The 26,924-nt window shown below is 49.6% G+C and overlaps 1 protein-coding gene across 3 annotated transcripts in view; it reads left to right on the top strand.

Moving 5' to 3' along the window:
- Pxn (paxillin) overlaps nucleotides 1–26,924 on the top strand; it is a 51,036-nt gene that overhangs the window by 12,159 nt on the left and 11,953 nt on the right. The window lies entirely within an intron of this gene.

Here is a 26,924-nt window from a genome sequence, read left to right as displayed (position 1 = left end):
GAAAACTAGCATTTTTGAAAAAATACCTGTACACAAATGTTCCTGTACCACTGCTAGCAGTTTGGTGTGTCTTTTCCAATAATTTTCTATAGATTTAAAAGCCATATTAGCATGTGTATCAGATACACCTTTCATTTTTATTTATTCATTTATTTTGACGAGATCTTATATACAGCACAGGGTAGTCTGGAGCTTGCAGTGTAGACGAGGGTGACCTTGAACTTCTGACCCTCCTACTCCTGCTTCCTAAATTTGAGGACTACGGATTTGTGCCACCACAGCTGGTTTATGTTGTTCTTGGCAGTGCTGAGAATTGAAGCCATGGCCTCATGGGTGCTAAGCTGGTACTGGGGCATGTCCTGGCACCTTTTGTTACTTTCATTCTTGTCTGTACGTGGGACCAAACACCCACCCTGAACTAGCTAAGCATTCTGTAACTGAGCTAAATCTTCAACTCCCCCACCCCACCCCTTTTCAGACAGGGTCTCTCTGTAGCTCTAGCTGACCACCTGGAACTCTGCTCTGCAGACCAGACTGACCTTGAACTCCTGCCAAGAGATGGGGTGTTTCTTATTTAGATGAAGTATACATAGTATAAAATTAACTATTTTAAAGCTATAATTTAAAATTTTTTTTAATATTCATTTATTTATTATGTATACAATATTCTGTCTACGTGTATGCCTTCAGACCAGAAGAGGGCACCAGGCCTCATTACAGGTGGTTGTGAGCCACCATGTGGTTGCTGGGATTTGAACTCAGGACCTTTGGAAGAGCAGGCAATACTCTTAACCGCTGAGCCATCTCTCCAGCCCCTAAAAATTTTTTTTTTAAAAAAAACTTATAATACAGTGGCATCTAGTATATTCACAGGTTTGTTCTTTCTAACTCTTCTATTTTCTTAGGCTTTTTGAGACAAGGTTTCTCTGTGTAGCCATGGAAGTTCCTGGAACTCACTCTTTAGACCTCACAGAGATCCGCCTGCCCCTGCCTCCCGAGTGCTGGGATTAAAGGTGTGTGCCATCACCGCCTGGCTAGAGATTGTGTTTCAACTTGCTGACCCGCACAGCCCTCTCTCTGGTCACACTGGACTCTGATTCTCATTTGTCATGAGGTTGATACAAAGTGTGTTGGGTGGCAGGCATTGGGGGAGCACAGTGTGAGGTGAGTGTTGATGTATATGTCTATTTTGTGTATGCAGAAATCATCTCTATAGGTCATATTGGAGCTTGCTTGGTAGTACTCCTCTGCCTCTATGTGTGCGGGGGGGGTGGGAGGGATGGATGGACGGACATGAGAGTCAAGTGTGAACAATCAAATGTGTGTAGGGGAGGGGTGTTTCCTGCCATGTGCCCATTCACCCCATTCCATACCTCAGTGAGGAAGGCACGGCCTCCTGTACCCACACTAACAGCAGCCTGCTGGTCCTCTGTCTTCTTAGTTCTTGAATTACTTACTTTTCTCTCTGGCTTTCTCAGTGAGTAAGCTTTCATTCCCTTTCCCTTTCAGTTCTGTCAGGTTTTGCTTCCTCTGCTTGAAGCCCTTTTATTGGCTCACATACTTCTTCAAGATGATAACCCTTTTATAATTACAAAATGTTGCTTTTGGGGCCTGGACAGATATCTCAGCGGTTAAGAGCACTGCTGCTCTTCCAGAGGACCTGGGTTCAATTCCCAGCACCCACACGGCAGCTCACAATTGTCTGTAACTCCAATTCCCAGGGATCTGACACCTTCACACCAATGAACATAAAATAAAGTTAAAATAAATTACATTGAACAACAACAAAAAACCCAAAACAAGGGGCTGGAGAGATGGCTCAGTGGTTAAGAGTACTGACTGCTCTTCCAGAGGACCCGGGTTCACTTCCCAGCACCCACATGGCAGCTCACAACTGTCTGACGATCCAGTTGCAGGGGGTCTGACACCTTCACACCAATGCACATAAAATAAAGTTAAATAAACCATAAAAAATATTTTAAAAAAAACCCAAAACAAAACAAAATGTCCCTTTTGCTTGTCCTTTTGGTTACTTTGTGAGTAACCAACAGAAACACTTTAAACTTTCCTACCCTTCTCCCACCCCTTCTGGCTGTTCAGTTACATAAGATAGTTGGGAGCTCCTGCAGTGCTGACCCCACTGTATGGACCCTTGGCTCCTGCAGTGCTGACCTCACTGTATGGACCCCTGGCTCCTGCAGTGCTGACCCCACTGTATGGACCCCTGGCTCCTGCAGTGCTGACCTCACTGTATGGACCCCTGGCTCCTGCAGTGCTGACCCCACTGTATGGACCCCTGGCTCCTGCAGTGTTGACCCCACTGTATGGACCCCTGGCTCCTGCAGTGCTGACCCCACTGTATGGACCCCTGGCTTCTGCAGTGCTGACCTCACTGTATGGACCCCTGGCTCCTGCAGTGCTGACCTCACTGTATGGACCCCTGGCTCCTGCAGTGCTGACCTCACTGGACGAACGCCTGGCTCCTGCAGTGCTGACCTCACTGGACGCACGCCTGGCTCCTGCAGTGCAGATGGGTATAATGTGTCCCACAGCCTTGAGGACAGTGGGCAGGGCCTTGATTGCTAACCCTCACTTGGAAACAATTCTACATCTTACAGCCTTTCTCATAGGAAGTTTCTTGTGATGTGGTAGGCTTCCAAACTGGTTCTTGAACTTGAGACCTTTCTTTTGAATCTCTGAACGAGTTAGCCCACATCTTCTCCAGGGCTTGCATTGTGACCCATAAAGACATTCTACTGGGGCAGTGGTGGTGCACACCTTTAAAAAAAATAAAAAAGAGGGGCTGGAGACATGGTTCAGAGGTTAAAAGCATTGCCTGCTCTACCAAAGGTCCTGAGTTCAATTCCCAGCAACCACATGGTGACTCACAACCATCTGTAATGGTGTCTGGTGCCCTCTTCTGGCCTGCAGGCATACACACAGGCAGAATATTATATACATAATAAATAAATATTTAAAAAAATAAAAAAGAAAGACATTCTCATTGGGTGAATTGCCATTTCTGCTCCCATGCTGTCTCCCCCAGACAGGGTTTCACTGTAAGCCCGGACTGTCCTGGAACTCACTCTGTAGAGCAGGCTGGCCTTGATCTCAGAGATCTGTCTGCCTCTGTGTCTGAGTGTTGCATGGTCTGGGCCCTGATTGACTTGTTCCAGGGTGTCAGTGACTGAGCAGGCAGGAACAGGCAAGGACAGTCTGTAACTCTCTGGCAGTTGCCACTTGGTTGATTTCAAAGGGTCACTTTCACTTTTTCTTTTGAAAAGGGGGGGGGTCTCCCTGTGTTGCTCAGGCTGGTCTTGGAGTCTTGGGCTCAAGGGATCCTGTGTCAAGTGTCCCTTTCAAGTGTCAAGTGGTGGGCACAGGTCATGCGAGCCGCACTTTGACTTTGGGGGAGGGACTGAAGCTACTTCCAGGCCTTTGGCCTTTTTAGCGTTAGTGTTTTTACTACACATCTTCACCTATTGCTTTTGAATCTGCCTTTATATTCAGAGTTTGTTCCGTATAGCCTGCATAATTAAAATCTCATTTTAATTAGTTGGACAACATCCATTTTTAAATTAGAGCCTGTAGGCTTTAACATTTAAATAACTGTTAGTACAGCGGGTTTAAGTCCCCTGTCTTGTCTTTTGTCTTGTCTTGCGACATCTGTTTTTGTTGTTGTTGTTGTTTTCCTTTTGGAGTCATTAGTTTTAGGATTCTGTTTTCTCTTGTCTTATAACTTGTAACTTATTATTACAGTTAACAGTGAATTAACTGTAATTCATTGGCTTATTATTTTAATGGTTTTGCAGGTTTAATCTCAGTTGATTTCAAATTTTACTATTCATGTTTAATTTAAAAAATCTCTTAATACAGAAAATGTGATTTTCCCTCCTATGCTTTTTGTTGTCATAATTCTACCCCTGCATAAATTATAAAACTCAACACAGTGTTGTCTGCCTTTTAAAATTTGTTATCAGTCACCTAGTGGTGGAAGCACACATCTTTGCTCTGTGGGTTCCGTGTGTGTGGTGAGCGCATGATGATGGCTGCGTGGGAGTGTAGTTCAGTGGGAGTGTGCACGCTTAGACTGTGTGAATCTCCGTCCTCAGCACAGAAACAAATAAATAAGCAACAGCAACATTCTAGAGACTTTAACAAAAGTGTGAGAATGATATTTTTTTCCTCCTTGCTGGCTGGTGTCCTCATCATGGTGCGCACCTGCACTTTGCAGTTCGTCTCTTCCTGGGCAGACATCATAACCAGCGGTACACCCAGACTCTGGGCTGCAGAGCTGGTTGATGTTGCTCACACATTCCAGCCTTGCATATGTCACAAAACACAGGTCATTGAGGGCTGGAGTGATGGCTCAGGACCTGAGTTCAATTCCCAGCACCCACATGGCAGCTCATAACTGTCTGTAATTCCAGTTACAGGGGACCTGACACCATAGCAAAAACACCAGTGCACATAAAAATAAAAATAAATTGGTAAAAAAAAAATCACAGCTCATGGTATTTGATCTTCTCTGCTCTATGGGGAAAGGTGTGACCAGCTCCTCAGAACTCAGGCTACTGCTGGGTAGTGCGCCACCCCAATACCCCAGCACCATCCAAGATCCTGACCCTGCCTGGTGCGTTCCCTCCTGAGCGGTGAGCTCCCCTCTTCCACTTAAAAGGAAACCAGGCAGGCCACACAGTGAGCTGAAGCCTTGGGGCCCACAGCGGGCTATGCTCCGTCCACGAAGTCTTGTGAAGTATCCCTTTGCTTTCTTTCTTTTCCTTTTTCATGTTTTAGAATTAAGGGTAGGGCTGGGGAGATGGCTCAGTGGTTAAGAGCATTGCCTGCTCTTCCAGAGGTCCTGAGTTCAATTCCCAGCAACCACATGGTGGCTCACAACCATCTGTAATGGGGTCTGGTGCCCTCTTCTGGCCTTGAGACATACACACAGACAGAATATTGTATACATAATAAATAAATAAATATTAAAAAAAAAAGAAGTAGAGTTAAGGGTAGTGTGGTTGGAGGGAGGAGGTAGTAACTAGGTCATAGTAAATGGAGCATACCCTGGTGTCACTCTCCACCTTGTGCTCCCGGAGGACCGGGAGGTGGTTCGAACTAATGCTGACGCGAAAAGGCAGAGCTCTGAGTGGAGGATGTGTCCAGGTCACTAGCTCCTTCTGAGCATCTATTTGTACTTAGGCTGTATCCCGTGCTCACAGAGGCTGATGGGTGCGAGTGTGCTGTGCCCTGTCCTCCCCGCTGGGAACGCAAAGGAGAAGGAGCCCTTAAACCCTGAGTCCAGAGTGAGGTCAGAGGAAATGGTGCTTTAGACTGTTGTTAAGTTTATTTATTTTTTATTTTTTTAAAGGTTTATTTATCGTGTACCCATTGTTCTGTCTGCATGTTTGCCTGCAGGCCAGAAGAGGGCACCAGATCTCATTACAGATGGTTGTGAGCCACCATGTGGTTGCTGGGAATTGAACTCAGGACCTCTGGAAGAGCAGTCAGTACTCTTAACCTCTGAGCCATCATTCCAGCCCCATTAAGTTTATTTTTCTTAGAGCATGGACATTTAGAAGAGGTACGGTGCCTTGGGGTGGCATTGCCATAGACAAACATGGGCGTTTAGAAAGGCTTTGTCTTTGAAGTGGAGGGCCTATTCTGGAATAACGTTTGTGAGCCTCCTTTTTTGCTAGGTAGACAAGGTGGAAAGCGCTGGGATTAAAGGCGTGTGCCACCACCGCTGGGCTAAAGGAAACCCTTTTGATCCTGTGTTGCTGAAGAGACTGAGGTGTGTGAATTTCAATGGATGAGACAAGGTTTAACCCAGTAAAGAAGATTGGAGGGTGGGTCTATGGAGAGGGATGGTAGGTGCAGAGACCTGGAGGGAGGAGGCACATGTATGTACATGTATGTGCTCATGTTTCTCCTAATTGGATCTTTCAGGCAAGTCAAACAGCCTGAACCAGAAGGTTGAGGACAGTCTGTGCTTCCTCCATAGAGCGACCTTTTAGGGGTAGCCTTGATATGGCAGCACGGGTGAGGCTGGGACATGGGTGTCTGCCAATCTCCAGTGTGATACTGAGTTTTGTCAAATGTACCTGATGTCCCAGGCCAGTTCTGATGATGATATTTCCATGAGAGCAGGGGACCTGAGATGACGGCCTGGGAGGGCCCCAGGGGTCAGCCTCAAGCTTCTATAGCAGGAAGGACCTGGCTCCTGAAAACATGCTTGGCTGAGTCCTTGCTGGAAGAGAGCTATCATACCTGGAGCTGACTGTGCCTGTGGACTGCTGAGACTGGGAAGGGAGTGCTGAGAGTCCCTGAAGCAGGACACCCGCAGTCTTGGCAGTAGAATGACTAGTTTTCAGCTGGGGGGACACTGGAGGTCGGGTACCATATCATTTTTCAAACTGCTACTTTCCAGGCCCCTGAGAGATTCATAGACTTGGACAGTGAAAGAAAGGCCCTTGCCCTACCGAACTTCTTCCCTTCCCTGTCTTCCTGTGTCCCTGCCTGTCCTTCATCTCCCTCTGACCCTTCCCCCGGTCCTGCTTCCTCCTATCTTCCTGTCTTAGCTAGTGGCTGTTCTGTCCTCCTATAGAACTCGTGTGGGAGGCATCCTCCTCCTTGTGCGTTCACTCAACTACCAGGTCTTGTTGATTTTTTCCTCCTTGTTTTATTTACAGCATCGCAACTTTTGTTCTTTATTCCAGTTGAGCTCTGCCTCCCTCCCATCCTGCCCGAATACACTGACTGAGCAATCTAAAGGCAAGCCTGGTCTTGCGTTCCCCTGACAACCACTCTCTGTAGAAGCCCTTGTAAGTCCATACTCCCCTGTAGGCCCTGGGCCCTCGGCTCCCCTCTACCAAGCTGGGACTTGCACTCTGAGCTCCATTCTCTGTCCTGGCCCTTTCTCAGTTTTTTTTTTTAATTTAATTTTATTTTTTTTAATTTAAGACAGAGTTTCTCTGTGTAACAACCATAACTGACCAGAAACTCGCTTTGTAGACCAGGATGACCTCGAACTCAGAGAGATCTACCTGCCCTTGTTTCCTGAGTGCTGGCTCCCAGGTTGTCCTTAACCTCTCCTGGGAATCCCTGTCTTGGCCCTCTGCTCCTCCCCGCTCATAACAGACTCTCACTAGTTAGTGCTCTCTGCCGCTCTAGTAGTAGTTAGTACTACTACTACTACTAGTAGTAGTACTACTACTACTAGTAGTGTAGACACACTAGTAGTTAGTGTGTCTCTGGGGCTCCAGTAGTGAGGTGGTGGGGTGTCACAGAGCCTGTGTCTCTGGGGCTCCAGTAGTGAGGTGGTGGGGTGTCGCAGAGCCTGTGTCTCTGGGGCTCCAGTAATGAGGTGGTGGGGTGTCACAGAGCCTGTGTCTCTGGGGCTCCAGTAGTGAGGTGGTGGGGTGTCACAGAGCCTTGTCTCTGGGTCTCCAGTAGTGAGGTGGTGGGGTGTCACAGAGCCTGTGTCTCTGGGGCTCCAGTATGGAGGTGGTGGGGTGTCGCAGTATTGAAGCCACCTCTTGTGAGGGATGGTTAGACCTAGAGCAGGTGGGAAAGCTGGGTACAAAGTGAGACAGGGGAAGGGGGCTGGAGAGAGATGGCTCTGTGGTAAGAGCACTGGCTGCTCTTCCATGGGACCCAGGTTCAAGTCCCAGCACCCACATGGCGGCTCACCATTATCTGTAACTCCAGCTCCAGGAGTTCTGACACCTTCACATAGACACACATGCAGGCAAAATATCAATGCACATAAAATAAAAACATCATTTTAAAGAAAAGGTGAGACAGGGTTCACTTTGTACCCTTTGACCTGTGGTAGCTCTGTGGAGTATACATTGCTGGGCACATCCCATTCTAGGAATTCTGTCACCTGGGGCTGGCATGAAGCTGGAACAGCTTTAACCTCAAGCACCACACTCGTCTTCAGATTGACGCAGTGACTCTGCAGTGCAAGCCGTGCTATCAGCTCTGACCCGGGCTGGTGGTTTGCCTGTCATCGGTTCTCCATCTCCTTTGCACTGGGACTGTTGGGAGCTTTCTCCCCAGAGTAGTGTGGTAGGGACCCAGACACAATGCGATTCACAGATCTCCTGGAGGCCATTCACGGATGCCAGTTGGTAGTGTAAGAGTCATCTCCCTTTCTGGGGATTGGAGGAGGATCTCCATCCTTCCTCTGGAGAGGGAGGATCAGCGGTGGGCCACGCTCAGAAGGTCCGTGGTCTCTGGAGCGAGTCCTGAACGAGCTGCATCTTGAGGCCCCTCAAAGGCTGAACTTTGGAGCCAGGAACTGGAGGGCTTAAACCCATCCCTAGACACCTTCCTTGGTGCCAGCTCACGTGGGAGCAGATGTTTGGGGAGTGCGCTGGGCTAGGAGGTTGACCTTGGACCAGATGCCCAGTGGACTAGTGGCGTCTTTCTTCCTCTTGGCCATGTCGCACCAAGCTTCACGTCCTGAACACCGGGCTCTTGGGTACTTGTACTTGCTGATCTTTCTAATTTGGGAATGGCTTTACTGTCAGGGAGAGAAATTGGAGTTTTAACTGGGACTTACAAACTTTAGTCCCCTTTTACCCAGACAAGGTCTCATGTAGCTCAGGCTGGCCTTGAACTCTTAATCTTTCTGCTTCAACCCCCTCAAACTCTGGGATGATAGCCACAATGTCCTGCTATAATATTTTTGACAGAGACCAGTCTTAACAAATAATGCAAGTGACAGTGTGGAGAGTCCAGCTGCGTAGCTGACACCTGTCAGAGAGCCTTCTCTGCAGTTCATTCTTGCAGTACGAGGCATTCGGTCACACCTGCTCAGGTGGAGCAGTCAGGGATGTCAACTTTGTGGGTGGGACAGCTCTTCAGGTTCCACCCATCGCCTGGCATCACCTAGTGAGACTGGCACTGTGTACGTCAGAGGACAGTTTGAGGGAGTTGGTTCTCTCCTTCTACCACGTAAGTCCCAAGGAGTGAACTCAAGTTGTCAGGCACAGTAGCAAACACTCTTTCATGCCCTCCCATCTCCTCAGCCGACTGAGGGCTTTGGGCACTCCAGCTCCGCTTCGTGTTCATCGTCCTCTCTGTTCCTTGGGTGGCTATGGAAGGCTCGGGAATCTGTGGATGGACGGGACCAGTGTGCCCAGCTTGCACAGGAGGAAGCTGAGCTCCGAGTGCTGTGCTAGCAAATGGTAGTGCTGGGACTTGAGGGCTCACTGTTGAGTGATTCCAAATCCACACTGCACGTTGTGACAGACTCACACACTTGCCACGGCCAAGCAGGCGATGTGAATGGTTAAGTAAACAAAGGTGCTGCATCCAAAGAAGGCAGCCACACCACTTCTCGTGGAGAGTTGACCAGTTCAGACTTTCCTTGCTGAGTGACAGACTTACATCCCAATAAAGGTAGTGCCAGTTAAGCGGAGAACAGCTTAATGCAGTCAGTCTACTGAACACTGCAGCTTAGCACCCAGCACCTAGCAGGGTGCCCTTGTTTACCCTCATGACTGGGTGGGGTCATTGCTACTGCCTAACAGTTCAGGAGGATGTCATACCACATGCCATCAGCACAGGGGAAGTGACTGTACAGAACGTTAACATGGTAGCTACTGGGTGTGCAGGGCTGCCTTTGCTCCACTGTGCGGTTGAACACTGTCAGTGCAGCCACCATGTGTCAGGGCCCATCTGTGTTATTAGCTCCTAGGAAGCCAAAAACCTTGGCTTTCATGTGAAATCTTGTAGTTCTTTCATCTTTCTTTTTTAAACTTACTTATTTATATAGTATGTGTGTGCATTTGTGTTTGGCCTGCACCTCTATCTGTATGAGAGTGTTGGATCCCTGGAACAGGAGTTACAGACAGTTGTGAGCTGCCATGTGGGTGCTGGGAATTGAACCTGGGTCCTCTGGAAGAGCATCTGGTGCCATTTCTCCAGTCTCCCCCCCTCTTTTTCTGAGACAAATTCTTAAAAATTTAGCTCTGGCGTCCTGGAGCTCGCTATGTAATCCTGGTTGGCCTCAAACTCATAGAGCTCTGCCCACCTTTATCTCTTAAATGCTGGGACTGTGCCCAGTTTGTGTAGGGGGGCGGTGTTTGCATGTCATGTCATGGCACATACTTGCGAGCTGGGCGGTGGTGGCACACACTTTTAATCCCAGCATGTGGGAGGCAGAGGCAGGTGAATTCAAGGCCAGCCTGGTCTACAGAGTGAGTTCCAGGACAGGCTCCAAAGCTAGAGAGAGAGAGAGAGAGAGAGAGAGAGAGAGAGAGAGAGAGAGAGAGAGAGAGAAAGCGAGAACAGCTTGCTCTAGTCTAGTCTGTTCCTGTTCTCTCCTCCTGCCATGTGGCTCTAGGGCTTGAACTCAGATCATCAGGCTTAGTGGCAAATGCTGTTACTGCTGAGCCATCTCATTAGTCCTCTTTGGATTCCTTAAGCACAAACACGGTTATTCCCGTGCAGACTTTAGACTGGGCTCTCTGCTTCCCCGTATTCCACTTGTGAATCTGTCTCTGCTGCCTCTGGAATCCCCAGGAGGAGGATCAGAGTTCATTGCTGATAGAGGTCCTGGAAGTCTGTTTGAACAGTGGCCCTGTGTCGTTAGTCCACCAAGAAGGTAGAAAGGTAAGCGGACTAGAGAGGTGAGGGGCTGTAGTGTTGAGGACAAATGCGCTCTGAAGCCTGCAGTATTGTGTTAGAGCGGTCTGGACTCAGGCCTTCCCTCTGGCCAGCCCTCCCACCAGCTCCCTAGGCTCTGGCTATCCCAACAGCAGCTGGAACTTCCTGACTCCCACTCCACTGCCCCTTCCCACTATGCATGCCCACTCTGCTGCCCTTGGCTCCTAGGATAACAGACACCAGTGCCACTGGTGGCTTCTTTTTCATTTTCTTTGCTTTGTTTTGTTTTGTTGTTTTGCGGAGTCTTTTTGTGTAACAGCCCTAGTTGTCCTGGAACTGACTCTACACACCAGGCTGGCCTCGAACTCACAGAGATTCGCCTGCTTCTGCCTCTTCAGTGCTGGGATTAAAGGCCTGCGCCACCACCGCCTGGCCTTTTTCATTTTTTTTAAAGCGTATATTACATACGCAATAATATGTTTCATTATGACATTTTCATAGATGTATATAATCTTACCATATTTATTCTCTATTATTCCCATTTTGCCCACTTGCACTCATCTTCCCCCTTCTGTTTTTTGTTACTATTTTGGTGAGCTAATGAGTTCCATTAGGGTAGCTTCCAGGACCGTGAGTAAGAGGTTATTTGCTGGAGTATGAACACTTTATTAACAGCTTTACCATAGAAGAGAATGTCTTTCCCTTTCCTAACCATATAGATCCTCAGGGGAGCATAAGAGTTCTCCCTGCCCTTCCCTCTTTTGCAGAGGACCTGGATGCTAGGCTAGTGTTATGGTTGCTTTTTGTGTCTTGGTCTGAAATTTATCCTCATGTAGAACAGGACATCTTGCTTACGGTCATAGAGATTGGACTGATCTTATCCCAGCTCAGGCTTCATCTAGGTATGTCTCAAAAAACGGAGTGGGCCCTTCACCAAGGACTAGCATCCATGGAGACAGGTGTCACAGTGCAGCCTGGAGGGAAGAGACAGAGCCTTCTCTTCTTCATAAGTACAATGATTGCATCAGACAGGTCAGTAGTGGGACAGGTCAGCTCACTGACTTCTGCGGGGACCATTTCCTGTCTGGACACCAAGATTGGCTGACGGTTTTGTTCCAACAGAGGTTACTTGTTTAACCACTAGGTTCTCTGATTCACACAGCTGTCCCATTTGTCTTTGGGAAGTTCCTCAGGAGCTCCCTAGACAGCTGTGCGCCATACGTGATGAAGAGCATGAACGGTAGGTAATTCAGATGCTCTAGGTTTACTCCAGCCTGCCCCACCGTAGGTGAGCTGTCTGGCTCTTCCACGTTTCTTCCTGAAGAGCACACTACGGAACCTAGAATCAGGTGTTGTGACAGTTGCCCAACCTCCCTCCAGAATGTGACTTTTAGAAGACTGTCTCTATAGTTCAAAGTCCAACTTCTGAGCAAGCTTTGGAATGCTCCCTGTGTGTACATGGGGACTTCCTGTGTGATATTTCTGGCGTTTTGACCAGGCGCTTCTGTCGCCATCTGTCCCCATTCTGCTTGGTTGGATCTCCTGAGCTCCAGACTATCTCCTGCAATAAAATCTGAACTGGGGATGTGGTGGGTCCCACCCTGCTCTGCCCCAATTGATTTCCTGTACCAATCCAGGCAGCAGCCTTGGATCCCCTCTGCCTCTGTGCCCAGTGCAGACTCCCTCAGTCGTGTAATCATGAGGACTGGCATCTGCTTGGCTAGCGGCTCTGGGATTGGTGGGCTTCTTGCAGGCTGCTCACATGGTCTTTTATGGTTGTAGTCTATTTTATCCTCCACTGTTGCCCCAGCATGTGAACCCTGTCAGCCAGACAGAGCCCAGTGGTCCCCGGGCACATTTTGTTTCAGGAAAGCATATTTTTGTTTTCTCCTGTTGTGGTTTCCCTCTATGACTCTGCAGCCACCATCTGCTTCCTCCCCTGTCCAGGAAGAGGCAGATTTCCCACTGTGAGAATTGCAGAGGATCTTCAATTCTGGTTAAATTTACTTTGCCCCTTCAGGACAGTGGCTGGAGGTGTCCCTGAGTAGGGAGGCATCGTTATCCCACCAGGGCCTCTTGCTGAGTTTGAGGGTTACCTGTGAGCAAGGGTGGAGTGATTGTGGGCAGGGGCCTGTGTTGGGACCAAGAGCTTCCGTGCGTGGGATGGGTTCCTTTTCAGGAGGTGCCAACTGTCTGTAGTGACACCAGCTGTCAAGGGGCCCCAGCGTTTCCTGGAGCTCTGCACTCAGCAGATGGCTTCCTAAAATTGTGAGACGGAGGAGGCCCAGGCCTGGATGGCATCAGTGCTTCTAGGGAAGCACAAGTGTCACTGAAGGCTGATGAGGGGTGTGCTGTGGGCAGCTGGCTGGTCCTTTTACGGCTTGCTCATTTCTTAGAACTTCTGGTCATCCGGGATGATGCCGAGGGTGTGTGCGGGTCATGTGGGCTTCGATCTCTCTGCCTTCCACACTGATGCTTGTGTGGATGAGACTGACCATCGTGGAGTCGTCTCGAACCCACTTCAACTGCTTTTCTCAAAGTAAAAGCAGATCATTACTTATCAGTACCTGATGCTGACCACTGGCCAGTGATGGGTGGTGCTACCTCTCATGATTGATTGGACATCAGGCTAAAGACTGGGGACCAAGGATAGCTCTTGGCTGAGTCCTCACCCACACTAGTATGCTTGTGCCCTTGACCTCTGGGGCAGGTGGAAACAGCATTTACAGAGGACAAACCTGGAACTACTTCTTTGTTTGGGGGATACATGTGTATGTGTAGGAGACCAAGTGCTTGGAGGATACACTTAACCTTCCATTGGGAATATCCAGGTGGGCCTAGTGACCTGGGAGTTCAAGCTGTCTGTCTGTCTCATCCTTGTTTGACGGGTTTGGTGTACATAGGAGAGCTCACCTGCCTGCCTGTGGCCTGGTCTGCAGGCAGCAGGTCTATGCCTGGGGGATCCTTGCTTTGCTTGGCAGTGCTCAGGTGGGAGCAGCTGTGATAGGATTAGAGGCCAGGAGGAAAACACTTGTACAAGTTGACCTAGAGTACAATAGATTAGAACACACAACCTTCTGGAAGAGAAGGCTAGGAAAGAGGCCATGGGTTAGGGTAGGCAATGGTAGCACTGTACTCCAGTGACTGCCTTTTTGGTTCCTCCAGGCTGTGGTCCAGGAAGCTTGGCTGCTCTGGAAAGCTATTTCTCCCTTCCTGAGCAGCTGTCTTGCCATGCAGTCCTACCTGTCTTTGGTCCCTCTGTGGCACTCTGCACTCTGCCTGTGACGGGACAGTAGCTGCTCTGTCGTGGCCTTATTTCTCTGGGATCTTCACTGAAACTTAGGCTCCTCTAGTTCAAAGTCACAGGTCCCATCTGCAGGGAAGATGGGGAGTGATAATGCCCCCAGCTCTTCTGTCTCACCTCTGAGTTGAAGTCTGCTCGGCTCAGCTGATATTCTCTGAGGAGGAGAGGGATGAGGTCAGTGGTTTGCTCAGTGAGAAGGCCGGAGTTAGTGATGACCTGTCACAGCTCCCAGGATTCCTGGCTGCAGTCCCTGGCTCAAACTTCTTTCATGTCCTGTTCCAGGGGACATGAAAATCAGTGATGCAGATTTATTTATTGCGTGCCTCCTCAGTGTTAGAGTGGGAGGCCCATGCTTACTTTATCGCCAGCCATCATGATGCCTCTCTCCATGCTTTTCGTCCCATCACTCAGTGAGCTCTGTGAGGTGTCTGAGTAAATGGAAGCTCATAACAATCTAGTAAATTCTCACAAGGCTGTTGAGCAATGGATTTGAAGTCATCCGCTTCTCTATTGGGAAGACTGCTGTTTCCACTGTAGGACAGTGCCCTGGGGGTGGAATACCAGAAGGGTATACAAAGAGCTATGTGACTATCCCAGCCCCCAGTGACACCAGAGCAGCCAAATCTGATATGGACAGGGTGGCTTTATGTGTGGACAGTGGGGGCTTTGTGGTGCTGTGTAAAATTGTTCACCGAAGTCCTTGAGTGCTTGTTCAAAAGACTCTTGGAACCCTCTCTGTCCTTCTGTGTCCCTTGCCGTCTCTCTGCCTCCAGAGCGCAGCCTTGCTTGTTTCAGATTCAAGGCAGTGATTTAAACTTCTTGCTTCTGGTCAGTTTGGTCCTCAGAAGGCTTTCTGGGTTTCCTAAGGTTTCTTGGGCTCCTTTGTCTTCTGGAGATGTGAGCACCCTGGTAATAAGCAGATGGGGGAGGGAGAGGTTTGGGGTGAAATGATATTGTTGGTAGAGAGAGATACACAGCTGGGGGAGGGAATGGGGTGGGATGAAGTGGGGGTGTCCTAGTCTTGCTAGAGAGGAAGGTTGTGGTCAAGTGCTTAAGCGGGGAGTAAAGGCTGGTTTGACTTCACATTCTAAGAGGCTCAAGAGTTCTGCCCTTTGACACTTAAGACAAAGAAGGCCATTAATGGGAGTGTTTGTCTCTCTTTTATCTGTGTGGGTTTATACTTGAGGCTTTAGAAAGATTTGGGGCCAGAAAACACAACTCAGGCTATAGTTCTTGCATTGTGTGAGACCCTAAGTCCAGCACTGGGGGAAAATTTATTTTAAAATTACGTCTACTAAAGAGATGACTTAGGGGGTAAGTGTATAAGAGGCCTGAATTTGTTCCCAGGATTCCCCCTTACAGCTCACGACCCCTGTAACTGCAGCCCAGGACTCTGCTGTCCTCTGCCGACCTCCAGGCGCTGGCACTCACATTGACACACCTACACACAGACCCGACACACTACCTCCAGTGGCAAGTGGGACAGCTTAGCAGGTAAAGAAAGACACTTGTGACCAAGTCTGGTTACTAAGTTTCACACCTGGGACCTGCATAGTGAGAAGGCAGAAGGAGCTCCACCAGTTGTCCTCTGGTTTTAATATGTGCATGTGTGTGTGCACACGCACAAATAAAACGTAATGGATAATTTTAAAAAGATTTATTTTTATGTGTATGACTATTTTGCGTACATATCTATGTGTGCACCATGTACATGCCTAGTGCCCGAGGAAGCCAGAAGAGGGACTCAGGTGTGCTGGAACTGAAGTGATAGGTGGTTGTGGGCCCCATGTGAGTGCTGGGAACTGAACCCGAGTCCTCTGCAAAAGTAGTGCACACTCTTAACTGCTGAACTATCTCTACAGCCCTTCAAGAGTGTACAACGAAAAATAGTGTACAAGTATACCATACATGATGGTTCGTGCTTATAATGCTGGCTCTCCAGGACACTGAGTCAGGATTGAAAATTGGTACCAGCCTGAGTAATATAGTGAAACGGTGTCTCAAGGCAAAAATCAGAACAAAGATGCATGTATAGGAAGATGTACACAGGACATATGCAAATGTGGAGGGCCAGGCATCTGAGGACTGTACTGTGACTCTGCTCCTTTCCCAGCACACATACATTCCGGTTCTGTGAGACACCCAAAAGGCTGTCTGCTGTGGAGATCCAGGAGTAGGGAGGAAGTTCCTACAGAGAGCCAGCCATCTGGTGGGAGGGGCGAAGGTGAAGTGTGGGAGCCGCGCAGAAGAGGTGGGAGTGGTGGTGTTGGTGGTGTAGATAGCCTAGCGCTGGGAGGCAAAGCCCAATGATCAGAGGCTCAGGGCCAGCCTGAACTGCACAAGGAGCCACAGCTTCAAAACAAAGTGTGTCGGGGGAGGGGCAGAGGGTATTTCAGGAAGCTGAAACCATTTTTATCTAGTGGAAGGGGGGTTAGGAGAACCAGGGAGGGGACGGGACTCTGCGAAGGTCTGAGCGTGGTTTCAGATGCTAGGCCATATTGTTTGCTGTACGCAATGAAAAGAAAGGGTGATGTGTGACAGGGGGAGGCCGGCTGAGTGAGGGAAGAGTTGGTGTGACTGGGGACAGTTACACGAGGAGCCAGAGGAGGGTGTCAGGGGAGCAGACGCCTGCTGCTTAACACAGGGGGAGAACTAAGCTTTTCTCCAGTTGTTGTGGGCTGTGTTTTCCTCAGTCAGAATTTGACTAGTAAGGAGTAGAGTAACTGGTGCCTGTAACTCCATAAACACTGGAAAGATTACAGCTCATCCCAGGAACAGGCAAACTTTTGAACTTTTTGTTCAGGTCTCTGTGGGGCCAGAGATGACTCACTGCCGAGCCCCTCCTAAGCTCTGTTGGTGATTAGCAGGGGGAGCAGCGGGGGACCCGCCCTGCTCTGCTGCAGACTCATGTGCTTGGAAGAGCCCAGATTGCAGGAAAGGCCCGGAATTGTGCTGGAACAGACCTGGGACGTTTACTGGACAGGATTCTCTGGGCTCCAGGGTTCTTTACATGTGTGAATCAGCTTTACCCACTGAAGGAGCTGTGGGCTGGGCCTTCAGGAGCTCCCTGGACTGACCTTAAAAGGTTTAGTGTTAGCCAGACACTTTTAATCTCAGCATTGGGAGGCAAAGGCAGGTGGATCTGAGTTCGAGGCCAGCCTGGTCCGCAGAGTGAGTTCCAGGACAGTCAGAGCTACAGAGAAACCCTGTCTTGAAAAACAAAAGAGAAATGGTTTAGAGTGCCTAGGTGAGCTGAAGCAGTGCTTGAGATATGACCAAGGAAATGTATCCATGGTATTCTGGAACCTCTGGGGGAGGGGCCCTGATGATGAGTTCCTAAAGTATGAAGTTTCTGCTTTCTCACTTGGGTGAGTTGCCAGATCCCATATCAGGTGAGCCCAGGCACCTTCCACTTCTCAGTACTGCTGTATAAGTTTTGTAACCCGCTCAGGAGGGAAGGCTGCAACAGCTGGGACCTGCTGGAGTGGCTCTTGTGTGGGTGCTGAGTACCTAATACAGAGGGGAGACCTGGCAAGGTTGGGCTTCTGCCTGGAGCTTCGGATGACTTCACAGTAGCCTTCCATCCAGCCTTTATTTTCTTCTGTCTCAGCTCAGCTGTGCCCCGTGACCTTGGGTACAAAGCCAGGCATCCAATAAAGAAACGAGACCTGCTTGCATACTCAAGTTGTATAAGCCTCTGGCATGTGGGAGCTGGGAAGGAGCCACTGTACCAGCCGGCCTCTTTCTGCTGCAGGCTGGAAAACTCTAGAGCCTTCTCCCCTGGTTTCCTGTATGTCATTCCGGCCCACACTTCCTTCAGGGCAGTTCCTGTTGAGTGAGGCATGAGTCAGCTAGGGAAGCTTGGTGGCTGAGTCTTCATAACCTGCAGGCATGGCTATTAAATATTTAAGTGACACTATGGTATTGATCCCATCTCCTCTGTCCCCAAGGGGAGAGCAGCCCCTGTCTGAATTCAGATAATAGCAGTATCTTAGATTTAGACAGAGTCCTGAAGAGCTCACCTATGCTGATCTCATCTGTGACCCTGTTTTCCCTCCTTAGAACGTTCTCAGAAATGGGGGGGATCAGATTGTGCCCCTTTTACATGATAGGGAAGACAATCTGGTCCATAGCTGAATCCTCCTGCAGACTGGCCCGCAGCATGGTACCCCAGTTCCTCCTTTATACTGGCACTTCCGATTCTTTTCTGTCCTCTTCCAGCAAGATAGAATAAGGCTGTCAATCTCTAGAGCTTAATTCTTGGAGGAGAGACAGTTGATGAGGGGGTAGAACCCAAATTGTGAGGGAAACCCCTCTAGAAGGTTGAGTTTCTTGTGAGGTTGAGGCCTTAGGTCCCTGGGCAGGGTAGGGGCAGATATCTTCATTTTGGATTGGCCCTTGCTGGCTACAGCTGCCTTCCCTGAGGACAGGACTGTAACCGGGATAAATATACCCAGATCCCCATTCCTGGGAAGTTACTCACTGAACAAAAGTACCCCGCTGTGGGTTAGATTACCTCCACTCTAACTGCTCTCTGCTCTAAGCTCAGCAACTGAGGACAGCAGCTGGGAGCCACAGAGGGGGAGGGGCAGATCTGCCTTCCTACTCCTCTCTCTTTTCTAATCGAGAAGATGGGCCCTCCCTGAGCTGGTCTTGCTGTTTACATGACTCCTTCCTTGGGAAGGCTGAGTCCCACTCACTGCTTACATATCTCTGTCTGGCAGTCCAGGTGTCCCGCAGAGGACTGAGCCCTTTTCTGGGCATAACATGGTAGACAGGCTGCTTTGCTGCTTAGACATCTGCTGGATCCGACTGGATAGCGGGTACTTGTGAGTCTAGTGCTGCCTGTCTGAGAAAGCATAGGTAGCTGACCACCGGGAAAGTCCTCAGGTGGGGCACTCAGGCATGTGGCCGCTCTTGCAGATGCTAAGGGAGTTAGTTGTGCCAGGCTTTCCCCAGGCCGTGAGTTAAGTTAGATTGCAGAAAAGTGTTGGGAAGAACTGTTGTTGGCCAGGCCTCAGGGATGCACGGCATGGTGAAGAGGGCCTCCCTGAGAACCTGAGGACCAGCTCTCTGCTAGAGCCTGGGGCCGTGCACGGCAGATCCTGGAGTGGTAAGGGCCCAGGCAGAGCAGCCTGCAGCTGGAAAGGGGTGAGAAAGGTGATTGACTCAGTGGCTTGCTGTTCCAGTCCTGGGTTCAGAAGTAGAGATCTGTTGGGAGGTCTATAAGTCAAGGTTCTCTAAATAACAGAACTTACACGGTGAATGTATATTCACATAGTCAAGGCCATTTACTAAGTGGCTTACAGGCTGTGGTCCTGCTAACCCAACAGTGCCTGTCTACCAAATGTAGACATTGTTTAGTCCACAAGGTTGGCTGTCTCAGCTGGTCTTAAGTATATACCAATGTGGGGATCCCTGCTAATGTGTGAGCCGGCAGAGTAACTTCCTAACTATCTGTACGAGGCTAGAAGGAAATCTGGCTCACAACTTAGTTAGCCGGTGTTGGTTCAAACTTCGAGAGTCTGACCCCCCCGCCCTCCTCAGGCGGTTTATTTTAGACATATTTTAGTACAGTACCACTTTGGAAAAAAAGTTCCTGGTGACAGTTACCACAATAAAGCTTTAACTACGTTGAGACTCACAAAGACATATGTCCTCTTCTACAAACTTAAGGGCCAAAGGGAAGATCTATCTGGTCATTGTAGAATTGTAGAGGTCACCAAGCTACAAAGTATCTGAGACATCTTCCATAGGGATGGGCTGGTTCTGTTGTTGTTTTTTCTTTTTGGTTTTTTGAGACAGGGTTTCTCTGTGTAGCTTTGGAGCCTGTCCTGGTATTTGCTCTGTAGCCCAGGCTGTCCTCAAACTCACAGAGATCTGCCTGCTTCTGCTGGGATTAAAGGTGTGTGCCACCACTGCCGAGCGAGATGGGTTTTGTTTACTGAAAAACAGTGATCAAGATAAGTCTGGGAAGAGTCTGGGGGATTTGGGTGTGGCCTGGCCGTACAGGTAGCCTAGATCACTAGGCTATTAACTACATAAAACAGGTATCCATCCCTTCCATTGAAGAAAACAGCCTGCACTTCAGCATTCTTAGTTTCCCCAGTGCTGATCTGTGAGCACCAGGACCTCATGTCTTCTGTACACCAGAGGAATGGGCTTGCCAGTCAGAGCAAGCGGGAGAGCTTCCTTCTTCCACATTCTTTATACAGGCTGCCAGCAGAAGGTGTGGTCCAGATTAAAGGCAGACCTTCCCACTTTAGAAGACCCAGATGAGAGGCTGGAGAGGCCCAGTGGTTAATAACTGCTCTTACAGAGGGTGCTGGTTCAGGGGAAAAAAATTCAGATTGAAAGCGGATTTCCCCACTTCAAATGGTTTAAATAAGGAAAAGTCCCTCACAGGTATTCCCGGCCCCTTGGGTGTTAGTTAATTCCAAACGTAGTCAAGTGGACACCCAAGAACAGCCATCACAGGTTTCCCTGCAGGGCCTTGTGTTGGCCAGAATGATGCCTGCCTGCCGGCCCAGCACTAGATGTCGCTTCTTCTCCTGGTAGGAGAAGATGTCAGCCCAGCTCTTCCTGTTCACTGGCTGTCCAGGGCCAAGGAGTGCCTGTTTTCTTGTTTGACACTAATCGTGTGGTTGAAATGGACATGTGGGTGTTTGTGCCTCAGTTTTCTGAAACACCCGTTCAGCTAGCGAGCAGGCCATGTGTCTCCAAATCCCTGCTGGCATACAGCTGGCATAGCTGTAACATCCGCGCCTGAAGGGCGTGAGAGGAGTCACTGAGGCCCAACTCCGTCTCCCACATAACTTGAATTGTCTTCATTGGACCTTTAACTCACCTCCCTTGGCACCCGGCCAGTGTCCAGACTCTGCTTTTGACAGTCTTGACCACATACCCAAAGTGTGGTTAGGGACTGCCAGGAAAAAGGGGCCAGCATGTGAAAGAGCCCTGGCTTCTCTGCTCTGAGCTGGAGTGGGGGTGAGGATGGGGAGGAGGTGCTAGAGACTGAACCCCGGATTGCTAAACAAGAGTTCTGAGGTACTTGCTACCAATTTCTGAGGTGTTTGACAACCTAAATCCTTGGGGTCCATATAGTAGTAGAGGAGAGAACCGACTCCCAGAAGTTGTCTCCTGGCCTGCTCATAAATGAAGGAGAGGGGGTGGGGGTGTGTGAATTCTGCTACTGAGCTCTGTTTCTTAGTCCCATTGATTTTCTTTCATCCGTTATTGGGTGCTGTGTATCTGTTGTTCAGCTCGAGTCCTCAGAGGATAGCCTGGTAGACACTCCTCTTGTTGGGGACTTGAGGGGACTCTGGGTACCTGCACCTATTCCTCTGTGCTGGCAAAGGAACTTGAGGGGCCCAGCTGTAGCATTTGCTGAGGAATGTGGTCAGAGCAGTCTGGTGAGCCCCTTGTTAGCTCCTCCCCAGGTAGACTTTGGGCCAAGTGGTGCCTCCCTTGCCTTCATGTGAACCCCTAAGGGCTGCAGGCCTGTATGTTTCTATCTTGGTTAGTTACCAGAGCCTAGAAGGGTCCTTCCTGCTATTGTTGCCAGGCAGTGGTGGCGCATGCTTTAATCCCAGCACTCAGAGGAGGCAGAGGCAGGTGATCCCAGTGAGTTTGAGGCCAGCCTGAGCTACAGAGTTCCAAGACAGACTCCAAAACTACTGAGAAACGCTGTCTCGAAAACAAACAAACAAACAAAAACAAAACAAAAAGATTGCTGTTAGTTTGTTTTGAGACAGGACCTGGCTGCTGGCCTGTGGTCGCAGCAGTCCTCCTGCCTCAGCCTACCGAAGACCTCTTTGTTTTGGGTTGGCCGCCTGTGCACTGTGTTATCCAGCCTGCCTTGGAACAGCCTCCTGACCTGAAGCTGCTGTTGCTTTGATCTGTTGCTTGAGCCAAGCATAGCTATAAAATGAGGGGGGGGTACTTGTATCCTACATTTGCAGAGAGAGTAGAAGTGACTCAGTGTGTCCCTCTGTGCCCATATGGAGCCCTTGAACTTCATGCCACCCTTCAGTTGCATCTCCGTATGTTCTGGTTTGCGTGCCCAGGGTCTTGGCACTCAAGCCACTTTACATGCCAGCTCTGTGCCTCTAACTCAGCCTGCTTGTCTTGGTACTGAAACCTCTCACTGGAGCTGGGAACTCCCTAGTCTTTCCCCAGCTCAGCAAGAAAATTCTGTGGTTGCTTGAGGTTACACGGGATGGCAGAAAGGTGATGGACCAATGGCTCCCTCTGGTGGCCAGCAGCAGATGGTCCACACCCTTACTCAAAGTGCATAGCACAGTGATTTTTGCCTCTGGCCAGCTGGGCATTTTGCACCCTGCCTACCTTCTCTTTGCCCTTCTGTACGCAGGGTTGCATGATCTTGCTCAGTGACCTCTTCTTTCCCTCTTCTGTGGACTCAAACTTCAGGCCTTACATTGCTAAATTAGGTTAGAGTTGGACCCGGCAATTTAGCAATGTGATGCTGAAGAACTTTGAGGCCTCTTTAGCTTGTGAGAAGGTAGTGGTGGGTCTATTCTGATCTTTGTGCATGAGTTGAAGGAGTTTCCAGTGCCCCCTGTATATTTAGAGCTAGGCAAAGGTCATCGCCATGGCTAAAATCTGGGGGAAATTCCTGGCAGGTAGACTGCTTTGTTGAACATCTTGGCTGTTTACTCAATCCAGGGGAGAAGCTTGTTGAGCTCGAGGAGGGGACTTTAGCCTTTAACCAGTTTGCTGGTTATGGGAAATGCTAGCCTTTACTGTAGGAATCCATAGCCCCAGGGTTTGTGTTTTGACTGCTTCCTATATTCCTTTAGCAACTTGTGGGGAGCTTTGGGGCACAGGGACTCCAAGTCTACTTAAGCCACCAGGCAGGACTAAGGGTGCAGAGAGGAGAGGAAGCCTTGTCTGAGGTTGTGCCTATTTAGGTACCTGCTGAAGTTCCTCTCTCTCAGGTAAGCAAAAATGTGGAAGAAATTGGGAAATAGTGTGCTTTCTACACACACACACACGCACACGCACACGCACACAGAGCATTTTAGATCCTACTCTTTGGAGACAAGGTTTCTCTCTGTAGCCCCTGGAACTCACTCTGTAGATCAGGCTGGCTTCAAACCTAGCAGATCCTCCTGCCTCTGCCTCCTGGGTGCTGGGACTAGAGGCTGCGCCACCACGCCCAGCTGACTGCTCCTTTCTTGTTCTGTGGCTCTGGTTCAGGCTGTCTTCACATCTTACCCAGGTTTTACTCCGAAAAGACCAAAGGTCTTTTTCTGAATGTCGCAAAGTAAATAGGTCTGTTATCATAACCAATGCCTTTCCCGTGGTCCAGCCCTCATAAACCTCAATAATACTGCAGAGTAATAACTTCCCAATGAGGACCAGAGGGGCGGCTCAGTGGGTAACAGTGTTTGCTAGACAAGCCCAACAGCCTGAGCTCTATCCCTAGCACCTGTGTAAATCCAGATAGACCCAGCACAGACGCTGCCGTGCAGTGCAGATAGACCCGTGTGTGCGTGCAGTCCCAGCACAGACGCTGCCGTGCAGTGCAGATAGACCCGTGTGTGCGTGAAGTCCCAGCACAGACGCTGCCGTGCAGTGCAGATACACCCGTGTGTGCGTGAAGTCCCAGCACAGACGCTGCCGTGCAGTGCAGATAGACCCGTGTGTGCGTGCAGTCCCAGCACAGACGCTGCCGTGCAGTGCAGATAGACCCGTGTGTGCGTGCAGGCCCTGTCACAAAGCAGAAGGAGCGGTTGGGTCTGTGATGTGTCCTCTGACTTTTGTACTCGTGTGCACGTTCACAGAAATAAATAAGTCATGTAAATCGGAAAATTATTTTATGTGTATGGGTGTTTTGTCTGCATATATGTAGGTGCACTAAATACTTATAGGGCCCACAGAGTCCGCGAGAGGGTGTTGAATTTCCCTTGTCACTATAGTGAACAGGTGGTTGTGAGCCACCTTGTTGGTGCTGGGGACTGAACCCAGGTCCTCTGCAGGAGCAGCCAGTGCTCTTAATGCGGAAGTCTCTCTCCAGTCCCCATGTTATCTACGACACAGATACCAGAGTGGTTAAACTGGACCTTAAAGATACATCCTAGAGCTGAGCTGGGCTTGAGTTCATGGCCTGATCCTTCATCTACTATCTGTACCACGTAGAGCTCCTCTGGAGACTCTCAATGGTTCTCTTTTTTGTACTTGTAAGTTTCTTTTTGACTGTGTGTTTGAGGTTGTGTCTCTGTGTGTGTGCGCGAGCACAGGTACCTGCAGAGGCCAGAAGCTTTGGAGACCCCAGAGCAGGTTGTAAGCTGCCTGGTGTGGACGCTGGAAACAAACTCGGGCTTCTGTGTGAACAGTATGTGTTCCTAACAACACCTGAGCTATCTCTCCAGCCCCCCCCCCCACTTTTTAAATTTTTAAATTGTATTTTATTTGGTGTGTGTGCGTGTTGTGGTGGTCAGAGGACAACTTGAAAGAGTTGTTCTTTGCTTCTACCATATGGGTTCCAGGGTCACTCAGATTCAAGTCATCAGATGTAGTAGTACACATGCTAAGCCATCCTGCTGGCCCAAACCTCTCTGTAAATTGGAAGGAAGGAAGCAAGCAAGCAAGCAAGCAAGCAGTCTGAAGCAGTGATGACTCAGTGGCTCGGGTATGTGATGTGCAAACATGAGGACCTGAGCTAGAGCTCCAGCTGCCAGTGTGTGCCTGAGCCTCAGTGCTGGGGGCACAGTGTGCGCCTGAACCTCAGTGCTGGGGGCACAGTGTGCGCCTGAACCTCAGTGCTGGGGCTCCCAGGGACTCGGTGGCCATCCACTTTAGTAAAACCCTATATTAAAAAACAAAGTATTGAGGCCAGCCTGTTTTACATAGAGAGCTCCAGGACAGCCAGGACTACATAGACCATGTCTCTAACAACAAGAACAACAAAAGATGGGGTGGTGAGATTGCTCAGTGGGTAAAGGTGCTATAAGCTTGGTGACATGAATTTAATACCTCAAACCCATGGAAATGTGGAAGAGAACCAACTCTACAAAATTGTCTTCTGGGCGGAACGGTGGTGATGCATGCGTTTAATCCCACTCAGGGAGGCAGAGGCCAGCAGATCTCAGGTTCCAAGGTAGCCTGTTCTACAGAGTGAATCCCAGGACAGCCAGGACTACCCAGAGAAACCCTGTCTCAGAAAACCAAGCAACCAATAAAGTTGTCACACCACCACCACCACCACACACACACTTGCATGCTGTTAAAAAATAAAAATAAAAGAATAGCAGCTGGAGAGACGGTTCCATGGTTAAGAGTACTGATTATTCTTTTAGAGGACCCAAGTTCAATTCTCTTCGGGCCTTGTGAACACCAAGCACACACATAGTGCATAAATAAACATGCAGGTAAAAAATACCCTCAGACACATACAATATAAAGGAAAGAGAAAAATGAGTGAAAAGGCAATCTACAAAAATGAAGTGTCATGTGATAAAAAAAACATACCTGACCCAGACTTCCAACCCCCACATAAGCTCTCTCTCTCTCTTTCACACACACACACACACACACACACACACACACACACACACACAAAAGAAAGAAAAAGGCTCACAGAAGCTGGGTGTAGTGATGGAGGCAGGAGAATTGAGAGTTTGTGGCCACCTGACTTATACGACAGGGCCGTGTCTCAGACCCCAAGGAGTGGGTGTAGTTCAGTGGACATTGCTAAGCACAAGGCTCCAGGTTTTATCTCTAGTACCATAAAAACAGAATAGAAAAAAAATGAAATCAAACTAGAATTCAGCCCATAAACCAATAGAGCCAGACACAGCATCACATCATGCAGGGCACGGGAACTTGGTGAGTGGGCAGTGAACCCTTGATTCACTGTCTAGCAGGGAAGGTTGTTGTCTTCCGTGGAGTGTTTGGAACTGAGGGGAGCAGTGGGGACCTCAGCTTGGCCCTCTGTGGTAGTGTTGTTAAGGAGGATGGCAAGTTCCTGGCCCTGGTTGGTGCTCAGGACTGGCCACGGCTCTTGCCAGCCCCAGCAGGCTTAGTCCCTGGTGGAGGAAGGGGGGTTCCGCCTACTTTGGGTTGGGCCCAGAGGAAATGGACTGCAGGTGTGACTCTGGGATTGGCTTTAGACATTAGTTCCTTTTACGCCCTTACCTAGACACATATAGATTCCCTGTACTTCCGGTTTGTTGAAGGCAGGAAGTCAGAGCTCCTCCAGGGGACCTTGGGGGGCGGGGCCACAGGAGCAGAATTTCTTGAGCAGCTGGAGACTGGGACGCAGGGTCTTGACCTTGGAACTGCTTCTCACCCTGCCAGACTACAGGAGCCAGGGGTAGGTGTGCCCACCTGAGTGCTGGATAGTCAGGGCTGCTAGGCCAGGGCATGACCTCGTAGGCCTCCCTAAGGGCCTTGTTTCCCTCTTCTCTGCTCTCTGCGTGGGAATGGGGCTGGGGACACGGCCAGCAAGGATCAGAGAGACCAGAGTGACAGCCTGACAGCTGACAGTCTCCTTAGATTTAGTGTCATCTTGTCACCTTGTAATCATAGCTGCCTCCTGAAGGCTTGGTGCCTGAGGCTTGTTTCTTACCTGGTGTAGGTACCTCTGCCTTCCAAGCCTACTCTGCTCAGCCTTTTAAGTCACCAGAACGGGCAGCTGTGACCACATGTGTTGGTGCCTCATCTGGTGCCTGGTAAATGGTGATCAGTGTGGCCACTGCTCTTTTGGTTGTCACTCATGAGGGCTCGAGAAGCTGAGAGTGAACAAGTCAGTGAGCGGTGCAGGGAGGAGGGTGTGGCGCTTGGGGCTGGACTCCACCCAGGCCATGGCACTGTGGAGGGTCCCAAGATGGGAAGCCAATACCTCCAACTCCTGCCTGCCCCTCTAGCTGTCCCTTCCTGTCAAGAGCCTGGGGTCCTTGTTGGCTCCCACATGCTGGCAGGGTAACGGCAGTTTGTCTTGAGGGCTGGCGCTACCCCCCTCAACCCCGCAGTTAAA

Source organism: Myodes glareolus, chromosome 2, assembly GCF_982192425.1.
Source record: "Myodes glareolus chromosome 2, mMyoGla1.1, whole genome shotgun sequence".
Taxonomy (NCBI): domain Eukaryota; kingdom Metazoa; phylum Chordata; class Mammalia; order Rodentia; family Cricetidae; genus Myodes; species Myodes glareolus.
Note: the sequence above shows the minus strand (reverse complement) of the source record. Positions and strands in the feature narration are given on the sequence as shown.